At 43.3% G+C, this 16,159-nt stretch overlaps 1 non-coding gene across 1 annotated transcript; it reads right to left on the bottom strand.

Annotated features, from left to right (window-relative positions):
- Positions 1-916: 916 nt before the first annotated feature.
- Positions 917-1,051, bottom strand: LOC115032872 (small nucleolar RNA SNORA17). The gene has a single exon (XR_003838528.1). It is a non-coding gene; the product is annotated as a small nucleolar RNA SNORA17 (small nucleolar RNA).
- Between the last annotated feature and the right edge of the window lie 15,108 nt (positions 1,052-16,159).

The following is a 16,159-nucleotide window of genomic DNA, read 5'->3' as shown; positions in this document are numbered from 1 at the left end:
CTGGCCTGCACAGATAGACACATGCACAAACAGGCACACAGAATCACACACACACACACACTAGAAGGTGAGGGGATTGTTTTTCTTTTATAATTTATCATTTTATTTATTAATTTATTTACTTATTTACTTATTATTGTTGGTTCTTTATACATTTCACATCATTTACCCCAATCCCAGTCACATTCCTCTCCCCTCCTATTCACCTTCCAACCTCTCCACAACAGAGAAAATAAAATCTCATTGTGGAAGCTGTAGTATGTCACAATGTGTCGTCCAACATACCCTTTGACCTACACTTCATTTCTTACAAATGTTTATTGCAATGATTCCTTGATCTGGCATGAAGACTTCTTGTTTCTACTATTCTGTCAATACTGGAATCTCACTGTGACACCCCTCTGATATCCTGTTGTTGCCCTGTGTCATGGAGATCCTGTAATTTGGGATCTGCAGTACCAGCCCCTTCATGAACTCCACTTCTGCCTCTTTATTGTACCTACATCCTTCTGTTTCTCTTTTTTTCTTCCATTTCTACACAACTTACTTGCTCCTCTGAGTGGCACCCAGGGTCTCTGAGTATCTGGGGTCATCTCAGGAGTGGCCTCAGAAGTGCTATGCTCATGCAGTATGATGCCAGGCAGGGGTCATATTGGGCATGGTCTGTCCCCCAATACCTGTGTAGCACTAGACTGATAGTCATCTCAATCTAGCTCTCTATTAAGTTCCCATGTCACTGGTCTGGTGATCATTTTGGGTTGACTCTTCACCCAGATTGCCCATGTGACCCTTTGCAAGGATGGTCTGTCTTGGGCTCACTCTCAGGGCTCACAGTCCCACATGCGGTTCTTCTAGTCTCCATCTGGATCCCCATCATGGGAGCCTGTCTGGAATTGCCTGGCACAGGATGTGTGGTCTCCTCAGACTCGTTTTTTTTCAGGGAGTGTTCATAGGTCAGAACATTGAGCATAGACATAGCCTCTCTCCCCTCTGCCACCTACTGATGCATAGGTGACACAGCAGCCACACTTGCAACACTTCTGGGGTCAGGTGTTTCTTTTAGCAAAAGACCTTTCCCTTTAAGTATAAAATCCACACTCTCTCCTGTCTGGGGTGCATTTGTTGATGAAATTTTCAAGCTCAATAATTGTCTTTTTGCTACTAGGAGGTCACAGGTGATGCTATGTTTTATGGTATGATAGAAAACCTTTTTTATTATTTTTATGTTAAATTGAATAGGAAATTCACCTTTTAAATATTAGTATTTAAATGCACTATAGTTAAAATGGATTCCAATGTTCTTGGAGACAATGAATATATGTCTAGTACAAGATAAATACAAAGTAAATCCTTCTAAAAAAGAGCCTAGGGCATTTTTATGTAACTGGATTACCAAGCATGTGGTCCTGCCTGCTTTTAAATAGGACTCCAATGTGTGGGACGCCTGACTCGCCAGCAAGAAAGACACCACAATAGGATCCTTCTGCACACGTTTATTGGGCTGCGCATTGACTGTATAGGCGAAAGACCCCGAGCCCTGGGCCTCTCACTCTTATATACTATCAGTTCCCATCCACTCACAGCAGGCCACATCACCTCACCAGGTACACAGCTTCAGCTAATCAGGGCAGCAGGGGCATATCTCCACCAAAATGGCTTCGCCAGTAACCTGGTACACCTGCACAGCTCTCACGATATTTGTGGCTTATATTCAGATGTATGAGGAAGTCAGGTGCAAGTCATAAGACTTAGCTGCAGTCCCTGGCGCCTTTGGGACTGCCGCCACACCCGCTCCCCACATCTCCCCGTTTTTTCTTTTTTGGCAGAGAGAATGTCTGTCTTACCAATGAAGCCCACAGGCTCAGCTGCTCCATGGAGCAGTAAGATCCACAGGGACTTAGCCTTTCTGATGTGTTCTGACCCCACAGGCTCGGGTGCCAGGAATACATACGGCTGCCTCCTTATAACAGGGACTCTATGATCCCTAGCACCTGAGTTCACCATGGAACACTTGAAAGCTTTGCCTACACCCTGACTCCAAGCTTGTCCCTCTTCAGACATGGGAAATTTGAAACAAAACACTTTGGAATGCTGCAGAGCACAGTTGGGGAAGCAGAGAGGCTTCTGGTATCTGTGAAGGGGCTCCTGGTCCAATCAACACAGATATACCCAAGTGAGCAAGGATAGGGCTAGCTGTAGTCTATTTTTGGCCAAGGCTGCATTTTACCAGCTGAATAGCTCCAAAAGCCCTTAGCAGCATAGCTTTGAGGTATTCCTATCTCTGGTGTAAGGGGAAGACAGCTTCCCCTTCTCAAGGCCATTAGAGCTCCAGGTTAGCACACCTAAGTCAGTGAGCAAGTGACTTGTCCATCAGGTGGTAGAGTTGCCAGCTGGAGCTATGACCCTAAATCTACTGCTCTCTTTCCTTCCTTCCTCCCTTTCTTCCTCTCTCTCTCTCTCTCTCTCTTTCCTGCCTTCCTTTTCTTCCTTCCTCTCCTCTTCTTCTTTTTGCATCCCTTTTCCTTCTCTTCCATTCTTCCTGTTCATATTTCCCCTCTCCTCCCATTCCCTCCCTCTTAGCCCTCCACAACCTCTATTCATTCCTTCTTTCCTTCCCCTCCCCTTCCTGCTTCCTTCTTTATTCTTTCTCTTCTGTTTTCCATTCCCTCACTTTCTTCCATCCTAGTAGTTATTGTTGTTGGTGGTGGTGGTTGTGGTCTCTTTCTGTGTCACTTAAGCTTCCCTCAAATTCACAATGTAGGTTGGGTTGGCCTTAAATTCACAGTAATCAACCCCCCTTCTTCAGCCTCTTAAAGATTACAGGCATATGTTACAAGCACAGTTCCTGACATTCCTACCCACCTGTGTGACTTGTCCCCATTTAGTGACGTTTCCCATGTCCTTGAGTGTCCACTGCCCAGCCTTACTTGCCCTTGGAAGTTGGAGTGAGGTGGCTGCATGGCACAGGCTCCTGGAGCTAGTGAGAAAGCTTGCAGCATGCTCCTATGAACACTGCTGCAAACTCCTTTAAGACCTTCTACCCATGCCCTATTTGTCCCAAGATAACATCTTTTCTAAACAGCAGTTCCTGATTAGGTGGTATTGTCTGCATCAGCAATCCTTGGTTTCTCAGGTAGTCCTCAATTAGGTCCTCCTGCAGGACATGGTATTGTGGCTGTGCAGCCCAGGAGTTATGCAGAGGCTGCTGCACTGTTCCTCCTACATAGTACTATGGACAAACACACTGTGTTTGTGATACTGCCATAGGATAGCTCTGAGAGGAGACATTGATCAATTTACAGAATCTTTCACTACCCATGAAGCACAGGCCAGAGTCAGGTGTGTCTGTGAAATAATGAACAAAAATGACATGGAGGGTGAGGTGTGCCAGGAATTCTCCAACATCCAAAGGACTCACTACAAACAGCTGACTTCAACCCAGCCTCTGCCCACAACTTCTGATGGAGCTCAATGTTCTCACACTAGGACTCTGAGAACAGGACAGAGAGAAGAGAGGCACAGTAAAGACAAACCAGAAAATCAAAAACAGAAGTCAAAGGAGTGGGATGGAATAATGTTCAGATGTGCCTCAAGTATGTTTCAAGATGAGATCAGAATAAGCAGACCTTCAGCATCTCAAACCCCAGTGCCTAATCACACAACCATCGTAGAATAACAGCATTGCCTGCCTTGCAGACAGGATGCCAGCTTCTCCTGCGTCCTCTCTTTAATGGGACTCTCACAGTTGTTCACCACTATTCAATACCATCATTATTGACATTATGAACACTGTAATATAACCTTCAACTGAGTGGATACACTCAGGATTCATCAATACATGGTTTCTGCTGTGTTTGAGGTTTGACACATCAGATGTAGACAAGACACAGTCCTTCATGCTAGAAGACTACAGAAAGATATGTTCATCAGTAAATACTAAGCTGTGGAAGAACAGACTGGGAGATGTGTGTTCTACAAGACTTGGGAAAAGAGTCATAAAGGAAAGGATTACTCAGAACAAGAACCAGGGTCCAGTATCTAGACAGACCATAATATTTTTTGAAGAGAACTCTCCAGTGCCCCTGGGAGACAGATGAGCTAAAAATGTCTAGAACATTAGGAGGAGTGTGCTTATCTCCCCTGGGTGGGGACATGAGCTCAATCTCCTGGTCTGTGCTCTCTAGGTCTAATCTTTTGGTCTCAAGTTGCTGCTAGTGGGCATAAGGTTTTCCACCCATTTTGCCAAGCCAAAAGGCCCTGTCACCAAACATTGAAGTATATGCACATGTCACACTAATATTCTATCCTAATAGAGACTCAACATCATGAATCACAAAAAAATCTCTAGAAGAGTCATCAACCTAAGAAACAAGTTGATGTACCACCCAACAGACAAGAGCCTTTTGCCAGCCTGTGGGTCCTTGGTCATGTCAGCCATGCTGCCGAAAGGTTACCATAGACTTTCGATGCTATTGTGGTCTTTGAAGGTCCATGTGTGAGCCAGAGGCTCCATCCAAAAGCTGAGCCTGAAAGGCTATCAAGCCAGCTATGTACAGTTAACTTTTCTGGTGCTGAATGATTTAATGGGGGCCTTGCAGTTTCTATGGAAACATGTTTCTTCAAGGCCTCACAAAAATAAGTATTATTCCCTCATTAGCACACAATAATCATCTAAATGAAGGCTTCTACTAACAATGAGTTAGTGTTGCTCTCACCAGAGATGAGTCTTTGCAGAAACTCAAATTGAATGGGAATTTGCGCTCAATCAAATGCATACAAGAGCAAGTTCAAGATTCACATGGACATGGACAGCAAACAGAATGTCAACTCTAGCACCAAGACATTTCCACTCCTTCCTAAAGGATTATGTCTGAGGGTTTCTGATGTATAGCAATTTCAAGATGTCTTCTAAGTGGTATTTCAACATCCATGGTAACAGACTTCATAAATAAAAGATAAGAAAATGCCAGTGTGTCTTCAACTGTGTGAGGCTAGCTTTACTTCACAAGCTGGCTGCAAGCCTTCTGTAGAATGTCTTTTCTCATCTTGGCTCAGGAGTATGAAGCAATGGCCTTGTGTGTTGCCATATGAGAGAAACGGGAAATGACTCCTCAAATCTGTTACCTCAATAGCTCTAAGGTAGTAGAAGGATGCTTGTAAGACAGATGTGGTCTGCTCTTCCTGCTGTAGATGGTTCCACAGCAATGAATCACAAAAAGACTCTAGAAGAGTCATCAACTCTATGAAATCAAGACTGCCTTTCTTTCTTTTATGTATGTACATGTATTTGTGTCTATATTTTAGAACATGTATACATATTCCTGTATATACATGTGCACCCAAATATTTGTGCACAAGTGTTTAGACGTTAGTGATCAACCTTAGATATTATTTCCCAGGAACTATCCACATTCTTTATTGAGATGAATTCTCTCACAGGATCTGTCATCCAATGATTAAGTTGTATCAGATGACCAGGATATCTCAAGAATCCTATCTGCCTTCACAGAGCTAGGACTATATCATAAATATGTACCAGAGAGCCCTAGTTCATGTATAGGTTCTGGGATCTAACTCAGGTGCTCAAGCTTATACGACAAGCATTTTCCTGACTGCACTGTCTCCACAGTCCTTGTATGGGCCTTTGCAGTGAACAATTTGACGAAGTGACTTATTATAGATGCATACTTATGTTAACTTGAGCATTTTGACTATTGTTTACAAATAGAAACCCATTCAGTTAGGCAAATGATTGAGGGATGGTTCCTCTGATACTTCCAGGTTTCCAAGTTCCATAAGTCTGAACCACAGATCATTACCCAATACCTACCTACTCCCACCCCTACATACCCAGCCACACCCCTACCACTCCTGAGTCTGTCTTGGGCAATTGGTCCTTCTAGGGGGCAGCTTCAGAAAGTCCCCCAGGAGCTATGTCATGTCCTTCCTCTGGTAGTTAGGCTACATCTCAGGCTTCCCTCTCATGGCCACATATGCTAACCATACTGAAATATCACTTATAAAATGAAGTAACAAGGATGCCCCTCCCTCACTAACCTTCACAATGAAAGATCTGCTTTAGAAAGGCAAAAAGGCCTCAGTGCAACATCCCTTATCTTTTGAACCCCATACAACCACCAAAGCTACTCAAAAGTAAGTCCTGTGCAAGGTGAACTTTGAGAGAAGCTTGATCCAAATGATGCTCTGCTATGCAACTCCACATTCCCTGGCCATAGGCACCTTGGAATGGTGTGTTGTTTAAAGGTGCTGATTTTCTAAGGGACAGTAGATGATTCTGCTGCTGGCAATTATTCTCAAGAGTTTTTGAGCACAGAGTTCAAAGGTTATCGTGAGATGTACATCTCATCACAATACAGAGAATGGGAGGGAAGGAGATTGCTAACAGCAAGATGAAGGAGGTTGAAACAGTGTGTGGGATAGCAGTTTGCACAGGTTGTAGTGGCCAGGGGTGGGCACAGCCTTACTTAGATAAGAACTGTGTGTCTGAGAGATTTGTCATATGCCTTGGTGAGCAGAGTTAAAGAATCATGTGTTGTGCTCTTGAAAACACTATGTGAGTGTATATATATATATATATATATATATATATATATGACATCTAGCTAAATTTAGCCATTCCACAAATGAATGCATGTTTCATATTATCATGTTATGTAGGACAAATATATGAAAGATTCTTGGTGATTAAGATCATCTTTAAAACATATAAAGCTTGGTTAAAAGTTGTTCTCTAGAAGTTCAGTAAAATGAGCATGTTGAATTTTTATTTTAAAGAGTTGTCTATAATTTCTTTTTAAAAAAAGTTAGAGGTCTGTAAATGACAGCCTTTTGAGCACAATGCTATTCACTTTCTGTTTTTATAAATAAAGCTTTATTGGCATACATCCATGAACATTTATCCATACAATACCATGGATGCTTTGCTCAATAAGTCCAGAGGTGAAATGTTGTAACACAGTGTGTATCTACTAAAACGTAAAAATATATGCACTTTTTCTGCCCATACTAAAAGTATTTTTCGGAATTCTTCTTTTTCTAATATTACTTAAGAGAGGTGGAAATACAAAATGAACAAAAGAAAAGAAAATTATATTCTGAGAGCAGACATACACTACATGTGAGTGTGTGGCACAGTTAACACATTCTGCATTATGGCTGTGGAAAGTTAAGAAAAAATGTTTAAACCGATCTTTATTCAGTTTGTTGTAGATGGGGTTTTATTGCTGTGGAGAGATACCACCTTTCACCTTGTGACCTTCCCCACAAAAGAAAACAAAAAATATAAATTAAATAAAATAAAAAACTCTTCTCACTAGACCACAAGAACTTTTATAAAGCAAAACATTTAATTGGTGCTGGGTTATAGTTCAGACATTTAGTGCATTATCATCATGGTGAGAAACATGGAAACATGCAAATAGACATGGTGCTGGAGAGGTCGCTGAGAGTTCTACATCTGGATCCGCAGGTCGCAGGAAGTGACAGTGACACACTGGCCAGGCTTGAGTTTATGAGACCTCAAAGCCTACCTCCTAGTGACATACTTTCTCCAACAAAGCCACACTTACCCTAACAAGGCTACACCTTCTAATAGTGCCACTTCACTCTCTGGGACTACGAGGGGAGGCATTTTTATTCTAATCACTAGAGTAATTATAAATGTTTTCTCAGAGATTGCTTTATTGTATGTTGTGTTTGTAATTACATTTCCTGCTCCTACACACAAGAGAGTTTCCATAACCAAAATATACTCTAAAGTTTATTGAGTCTGAGTTTTCCTTTTACAAATGAGAAGATAATCAAGGCATTGGTGACTTCCCATCATGCACCACTCAGTTCAGGAGATTTGACTTCTCATCTTCCACTGTCTAACTACTTCCCCTTGCCATCTAGCATTTGGCACTTCATACTCTTTTAGGTTTGTGCTTAACAAGCTCCTTTAATGCCACCTTCCTATAGTGGCTACCAACCCAACAAAACATGTGAAGACTTTATAGCAACCTCTCCTTTGCGTGGGTGTGAGACCAGAAAGCCAATAGGAAGAAAAATTACTTAATCCACTTCCAGGTTTAACCTTCACTGGACGAAAGTTTCTGATGGATGAACTGCCAACAAAAGTCCCATGGGAGCTGTCTTCAGAAGGGAGAGCCCATAGAGCAACAGCACCCTCAACACAATGAGAACTGAGCTGCACCAACACCTGAGCAGATGCATCACTGTGATTGCAATTGAACCATGGGGCTTGTATAGAGCCTGCAGCTCAGCATGGAGGGCATTCGTTGAAAATTAAAGTTAGAGAAACCAGCTCTAAAAGAAAAAAAGTACACTTTCCAAGGTCAATAACGTCATCAACCTTTCTTGTTATAGTTTTCTTCTTCTCCAAGGACAAGCCAATCACACTTGAGATAAAAGTCTAAGACTCATAACTGCCCCAGTGATAGTCACTGTTAGATTTTACTTGTATCTACTTGTAGCACACAGCAGCCTGAAATAAATATTGGTGATTGTCTTAGTCAGGGTTTCTATTCCTGCACAAACATCATGACCAAGAAGCAAGTTGGGGAGGAAAGGGTTTATTCAGCTTACATTTCCACATTGCTGTTCATCAACAAAGGAAGTCAGGACTGGAACTCAAACAGGTCAGAAAGCAGGAGCTGATGTAGAGGCCTTGGAGGGATGTTCTTTACTGGCTTGTTTTCCCTGGCTTGCTCAGCTTGCTCTCTTATAGAACCCAAGACTACCAGCCCAGAGATGGTACTACCCACAAGGGGCCATCCCCCCTAGATCACTAATTGAGAAAATGCCTTGCAGCTGGATCTCATGGAGGCATTTCCCCAACTGATGCTCCTTTCTCTGTGGTAACTTCAGCTGTGTCAAGTTGACACCAAACTAGCCAGTATAGTGATACAGAACTTGATGGTCTGGTTTCTGAGCCTGTAAAATTAAAAATATTATCAGCAGTATAGACTCGCACACATATACCAGCATAGAGAGCAGAAATTAAAATTAACAGGATTCTAAGGGCTTAACAAGAGGGGCCAGCTCCCATCATGAAACAGCTGTTTGTGGGAAGTCCCCCTAGATACTTACAGAAACGACCAGAGCCCCACACCCCTCATTCCATCTGGGTTTTACGTCTCTGTGTCTGTGGACTCCAGGAACTTTAATGAGCTTAGGAGAAAATAGTGAAAAAGATTAAGCCTCCTGAAGGGTTTCACAAGGAGCCCCAGGAAAATGTCAACTAGTTTCCTGTCTGTCGATGTGACAAAAAAAGCCTGAGGAAATCAGCTTACAGAAAAAGAGACTTGGTTTTATGCTTAGTTTGAGAGGCGTTGATCCCTGGCTCTATTGCTTTTAACGAACTGAGTGAAGCCCCAAGTCAATGACAAGAGTGTGGGATGAAGCTAAGCTGCTCTGTGCATTAAGAGTTGGAAGGAGAGTGAGGAAAGGAGATGGAGAAGGTGACAGAGGAAAGGAGAGGGAGAAGGAGAGGAGAGAGTGGGTCCCCATTGACTACCCTCTTCCCTCTGGACTCCACCTCCTGGTGTTTACTGATTCTTGCTACACATCAGGATGCAGTTGTAAGCAGTGTAGCTGGATGGAGTCTTCACTGGTGATGGGAATCAGTAAAGTATAATGAATGCAAGAAGTAGAAATCCCCAGCAGCTAACTTGGTAGAACACATGGGAGCCAGAAGTTGACAGGAACAAGCTTACTTAGGTGGAGAGAGAGAGAGAGAGAGAGAGAGAGAGAGAGAGAGAGAGAGAGAGAGAGAGAGAGAGACCAATGGGAGGGAGCCAGCTCCTTCATCTCTCCGGGCCATCAGAAAGTCTGGTCTGAATTCTCAGTAGATGGGAATCCACTGGGGCACTGCAAACAGGGCAGGAAGGAAGCTTGAGGCAAAGCATATCAATCAGAATCTACATTAAGAAACTACTGTGGGGACCGCCAAGATTGCTCAGTGGGCAAACACTCACCAAGCCTGACAACCTCAGTTCCATACCTAGCTCTCTGAGAGCTTGGGGCTAGGGACATGGGCAAGGTGCTTGTTGCACAGTTTAAAGAGCTGAAGAACCTGAGTCTGTATCTGCAGAACCCATATAAAAAGCCTGGAATAATTAGCCTGGGGAGGTGGAGGCAGGAAGATTCCATGACTTTGTTGGCCAACCAGTCCAGACAAAAGTTTGAGCTTGAAGTTAGTGAAAGAGCCTGTTTCAAAAAAGTAAGGTAAAGAGTGATTGAGGAAGACATTCAATATTGACATCTGCCCTCCACACATGCATATGTGGATGAGTGCAATCACGCATGTGACACACACACACACACACACACACACACGCACCTCTACACACATGTATGGTCATTTTGAATTGAAGACTGAAAATAATAGAAAAACACAGGCCAAGACCAGGTAGTCATTCAGGCTGGAGGTAATGGCAGTAGAACAGGGGAGCTGCAATACAGATGAAACGTGAGTGGCATGAAGTAAGAGACAGCCAGGCAGCTGAAGTTTTAGGTATGGGTATTGCAGGAGGGTGGGAACTAAAGAATGCTTGCTTGTGTTACTTGATAACATGTCAGTGTGATGCTGGCATGTGGGGAGCGGGTGTGGCGGCAGTCCCAAAGGCGCCAGGGACTGCAGCTAAGTCTTATGACTTGCACCTGACTTCCTCATACATCTGAATATAAGCCACAAATATCGTGAGAGCTGCGCAGGTGTACCAGGTTACTGGCAAAGCCATTTTGGTGGAGATATGCCCCTGCTGCCCTGATTAGCTGAAGCTGCGTACCTGGTGAGGTGATGTGGCCTGCTGTGAGTGGATGGGAACTGATAGTATATAAGAGTGAGAGGCCCAGGGCTCAGGGTCTTTCGCCTACACAGTCAATGCTCTCCCAATAAACGTGTGCAGAAGGATCCTATTGTGGTGTCTTTCTTGCTGGCGAGTCAGGCGTCCCACACTGGCACACATGTGCTGCTAACTGTTTCCTTAATGTTGGTGTTCAATGTCTGTGCTTGCTGATAAGTTGCATTTTTCTCCTGCAAATCCACTCATTTTGTTCCTCCAAAATTATTGCATCAAAAAATAAATAACTAAAAATGGAATAAGGTAGAGCAAACTCATACCTTCCATGATCTGGACCTGTAAGACAAATGTATGCACATTAGTTTATGGCTAATTGTGGTTTCCATTCCAGAAGGGATGCACAGGGAATTCTACTGAAGCCACAGAGATATGGAGAAGAGACTCAGAGAGGACTCAGAGAAGTTCATATCATCCTAAGAGGAATGCTCCCATCAATTTCCATTCAGCCTTAAGTCTTCATAATTCTGGAAGACAAAGCCACACTCTGTCACTGGCCTTATCCTCAGAGATTCCTAAGCTTATAAAAGATAGTCCAGGATGTTGTGGCAAGCTTTGCTCTTGTTGCGTTCAGCAGTACCTACATGGAACATTTAACTAACTGCCATGAGCCAATGGGACCAGACAGATACTCAGAGCATTTCAAAGCAGAGCTGTCAGCTGCCCTCTGCTCACAAGTCTCCCTCCAGGGAAGAAATGTCCACATTCAACCTTCTCACCTACAAATCTCAGACTTAGAGAAAAACCAGGAAGAAGTGTGCAGTTTGAATTTGCAAGCAAAACCCCATCCCTTCTGATGGAGGTTTACGGCTTATTTATACTTTTATTTTCAGCTCTGAAGGAGAAACCCTACATTTTCTCACCTTCTCAATAGGCTTATGACTCCAAGCTGCATGTCTACCCAGTGGCAGGCTGCTCATTAGCTGAGCAGTCTGGAGCCATTATCTTCACAGCAATGTATTAATGCAAGGCTATTAAACAAACGGGGTGCTCTTTGGAAATGGTTGATGAGGCTCATTTTGGATTATGAATATCATATTTATTGCTGTTTTATGTGTAACACTCAAATTGATGGTTAATACTTCTACCAGCAGCTCATAGTGAGGGCCATTAAAAAGGGGAGTCATTTCTCCCCCCCCCCTTAAATAGGTAAGATGTGACCTAATTTTAATGGGAAAACAAAGAAAATGGTTACCTTTTTAATAAATGTTGAAACCTGAAGCTGTGGAGATGCCTCAGCGAGTAAAATGCCTGGCATGAGAAAAGCACATGGATTTGAGTTCAGATCCCACCTGAAGCCAGATGCATAGCACACATCTAATTCCAGTGCCTTTACAGGAAGATGGGGAGCAGAGACAGAAGAACCTCCCAGAAGAGCATGGGCCAACAAGCCTGTGTACATTGAAGCTAACAGCAAGAGACTTTCAGAATGAGCCTGGGACTTTAGTGTCAATGTGAATGTTAGACAAGGTAGGAGAGCTCAGGGCCACATGGAAAGACTGTACATGGAAAGCCAGTGCTTCTCAACCTTCCCAATACTGCGACCCTGTACAACAGTTCCTCGTGTTGCATTGCCCCAGCCATAAAATTATTTTCATTGCTGCTTCATAACTATAATTCTGCTACTTTTATGAATCATAATCACAAATACCTCATACACATGATGTCTGATATGGGACCCCAGAAGAGTCATGACCCTCAGGTTGAAAACCAGTGACATAGAGCAATAAAGAGAGAACTCTTGGCTGATAAGCCCACGTTCCTATGGAGGAGATTGATTCAGCAAGGAAGCTTGGGCATAGACCAATTCTTAAAATCTGAGGGTTTTCTAAGCACATCTTACCTCTGAGGTTCTTATTGAAATATCATGAACAGTTAAATTTCACCAAGCTTCTCAAACGGAGGCCATCTCTGTGTTAGCATCATTGTGACAAATCTGCTGTGAAACTGTTATTGCATTCTGGGTGGCCATGGATAGGGTGTTTGCACTTGTGGCTGTGTGCAGGGGAAGCCTTTATCTTGAGTAGCCATCATCAACAAAACCCTTAGGGCAAATGACTTCCCATAAAGACTATGCTAAGAGCCAGGGAGCCGGAGAGTCATAGAAAGAATAAAATTCATCAGCAAGACTGCAAATGGAACTCGGAATCCAGTTATTTGAAGACATAAACTGTATTGATACATTATGATGAGGTACTAAAATCAAAGAGCAACATATCTTTGCAAGTAGCAGATAGAATCTTCCAGAGAAGCCCGAGACCCTTAGGCAGTCAGAAGGACTATCAGTGCTGCCTCATAGTCCTTGCAGTGAGGAAAGACACACTGATCATCAGCACGGCCAACAGAAACACATGAGATTTAGTGTGGACTGGAGTGACCAAGGAGCTGAAGTTCCTCATTGTGCTTTAGTGTAATTGACTTAAATCTCCAGGAGCTGCTTGCTGCCGGAGGAAACCATCCCCACAACATAGGAAGGGTACTGCTTACAAAAAACATTAAATTCCACTGAGCTGAATGGCTGCTCATTCATTCAAGAGATGAATTTCATGGGCATGTCCACTCCTTTGTTTGGTGATGAGGTACGGGGATAAAGGAAAGGCCCCACCCTGACAATCCTGCATCTGATAGGGGACAGAGACAAAGAATGAAACTGTGGCCTTGCACAGTATTGAGGAAGATTTATATGAGCAGTGAGGATAGGTGGGCTCTGCACATGAATGTTTGGCGTGAGCATGCAATTGGAGAATTGATTTGTTTCCTTTTGCCATTTTAGAGACTGTAGTTCAACAGAAACTGAAATTTCCTTGGCTCATGGCCCTGAAGTCTGAGCAGCCCAAGGACATTGGTGTCTATTCAGCATCCAGTAAAGTCTCTTGCCACATTTACTATAACATCACTCATCAAGACTCAGTAGTATGCTAGCTCAAGACTCCATCCTTCTTATAGAACACCCAAGAGCATGATGAGGACTGACTCTCAGGATCTCTCTCAGTCCTAAATATTTGCAAAGACCCCTCCTCCAGATTACATTAACATGTGACTTTCAAACAAGAGCTTTAAAAAACTACAATTAAACTATAGCAGTAAGGAAGGAAGGAAAGACCAGAGGGGAAATGCATAGGCCAATAGCAGAAGGCATAGCTATTTCCTCTGAACTTTGACAATCCCTCCTGGAGGGAATAGGAAGTCTCAGAACACTTGGCAAGTCTCAGATTCAGGATGCTACTGAGACTTAGAAGATTTGCAGGATCCTGCTCAAGATCATATATATCAAGGGTTGCTGTAAAAAGACGTGCCTACAAGGTATATAGAAAGATCCAGATAGGCAGCTTTCATGGGTTGTCACCTAAGCTAGGTGGAGATTTGCCTTTTCAGATGCCTTTGAGTCACCTGTGCTCCTTTAAGTAACCCCAGTAAACACGTGGTTCACTCGGGCACACTTGGGTGGAGTCATTCCTTGGTTCGGTCATGGCTGGGCTATCTGGGGTAAATGGTGTTTTTTTCTAGGTCCCTCCCCCAAAAGCCATACACCATGTAGCATTAAGATTCACGGAAACCTCTCATTTGCACTGCTTTGACCTGTCTGTCCAGTTCCCCTCGAATGTCAAGAGCCTTCCAATTCTTACAGCTCAGCCCACTGGCTTCTCCAGTGTCCCCTCTTCCTACATTTTTGTGTTTCTGCTCTGGCCAGTCATTATTCAATTGACAAATGTCAGTCCCTGTGTCTCAAAGCCTACTCATGGGGGGCATTCCTATTGAATTGTTGCATGTCTAAATATCAGAAGAGTGGTTAAGAGAAGACAGATGCATATTTATTTATTTATTTTTATTGGTTATTTTATTTATTTATGTTTGAAATGTTGTCCCCCTTCCTGATTTCCCCTCTGTAAACCCCTCATTCCATCTCATCTCCCTTCCTCCCTGCCTCCATGAGGGTGCACCCACACCCTCCTGCCTCACCACCCTAGCATCTCCCTATACTGGGGGCACCAAAACTCCACAGGACCAAGGGCCTCCCCTCCCATTGATGCCAAATAAGGCCATCTTCTGCTACATATGAAGCTGGAGCCATGGGTCCTCTTTGGTTGCTGTTTTAGCCCCTGGGGGCTCTGCATATTTAAACACAAGCAAAACAAATGCAGAAGTCTAGAGGAAGGGCCATGAAACCTAAAGAGTTTAGTCAACTGCTCTGTGCTCCATTTTAAAGACCAAATCTGGAAGTTGTATAGAAGGCATACATCTCCAGTTCACAAAAGAAAAATAATGTGCAACCCAGATAATCTTCACTCAAGAGTCTTGGTGGTACATCAACATTTGGCAAATGGCTGGGACTTTTTATCTTTCCTGTGATAGTAAGATACCGAGGACATTGCACACCAATTTTCTGATGTGTTGTTTATGCCAATTTTTCAATTAGCTGATTAATTTCCTCTCTGGCTTGTATCTTGTTGAGACCTCTATACTGAATAGTTCTCCATGGCAAGAGTTTAGTGTGGCAAAGAGACACACAGGGTCTCCAAGGAGGCCCATAACCAAGTGGATGGTTAATGTTTCACAGATAACACAGGCAGAGAAGTGGATCTCCCAAGCCACAGCTCTCTTCCCTTCTAAGGAGATGGGACCTGAGCTAAGAGAACTGGATACAAGCTTCATGAGCAGGTTGAGAAATGAGTCCAGTGGTACCTTAGTAATAGCAAGAAGAAAAGGAATTGTTCTGCTCTTGAGAAATCCAACCAGGATCGAAGCTAAAGACATGAGTTTGATCCAGAGAATCTAAATTAAAAGAGAGGGTTTGGGGCATGGTGGTAATACTTATAATCTCAGAACTGAGAAAGTGGAGACTGGAAGATTGCTATGGCTTAGCTGAATTGGTGACTCCCAGGCAAGTGATTTTTGTTACAAAAAAATAAGATGAATGGTAATTGAGGAATGGCTGCTGAAGGTGACTTCCTTTATCTATGTGTAAGCACACACAGGCAAGTACACACACACAACACACAAACATGATTGCATGCACACATACACACACAAGCACACATGCGCACATAAGTGCACACATACGTACCACACACAAAGTGAAACTTAAAAGGAATCCAGAGGAGACAATGTGAATCAGATTGTTTAGGACAAAGCCATCTCAGACTGTCACCGAACTTGTATTTGCTCTTCACACCCACGAGATGGGAGATGGTGGGACTGAACATACAACTGTACAAGAAACCCTACAGACCCCACAGGAAGCAACAGGTGGCCCTCATCTATCAATGAAAGCAAAA

This window comes from Mus caroli, unplaced genomic scaffold, assembly GCF_978045245.1.
Source record: "Mus caroli unplaced genomic scaffold, Mus_caroli_1 scaffold_14, whole genome shotgun sequence".
In the NCBI taxonomy this organism is placed as follows: Eukaryota; Metazoa; Chordata; class Mammalia; order Rodentia; family Muridae; genus Mus; species Mus caroli.
Note: the sequence above shows the minus strand (reverse complement) of the source record. Positions and strands in the feature narration are given on the sequence as shown.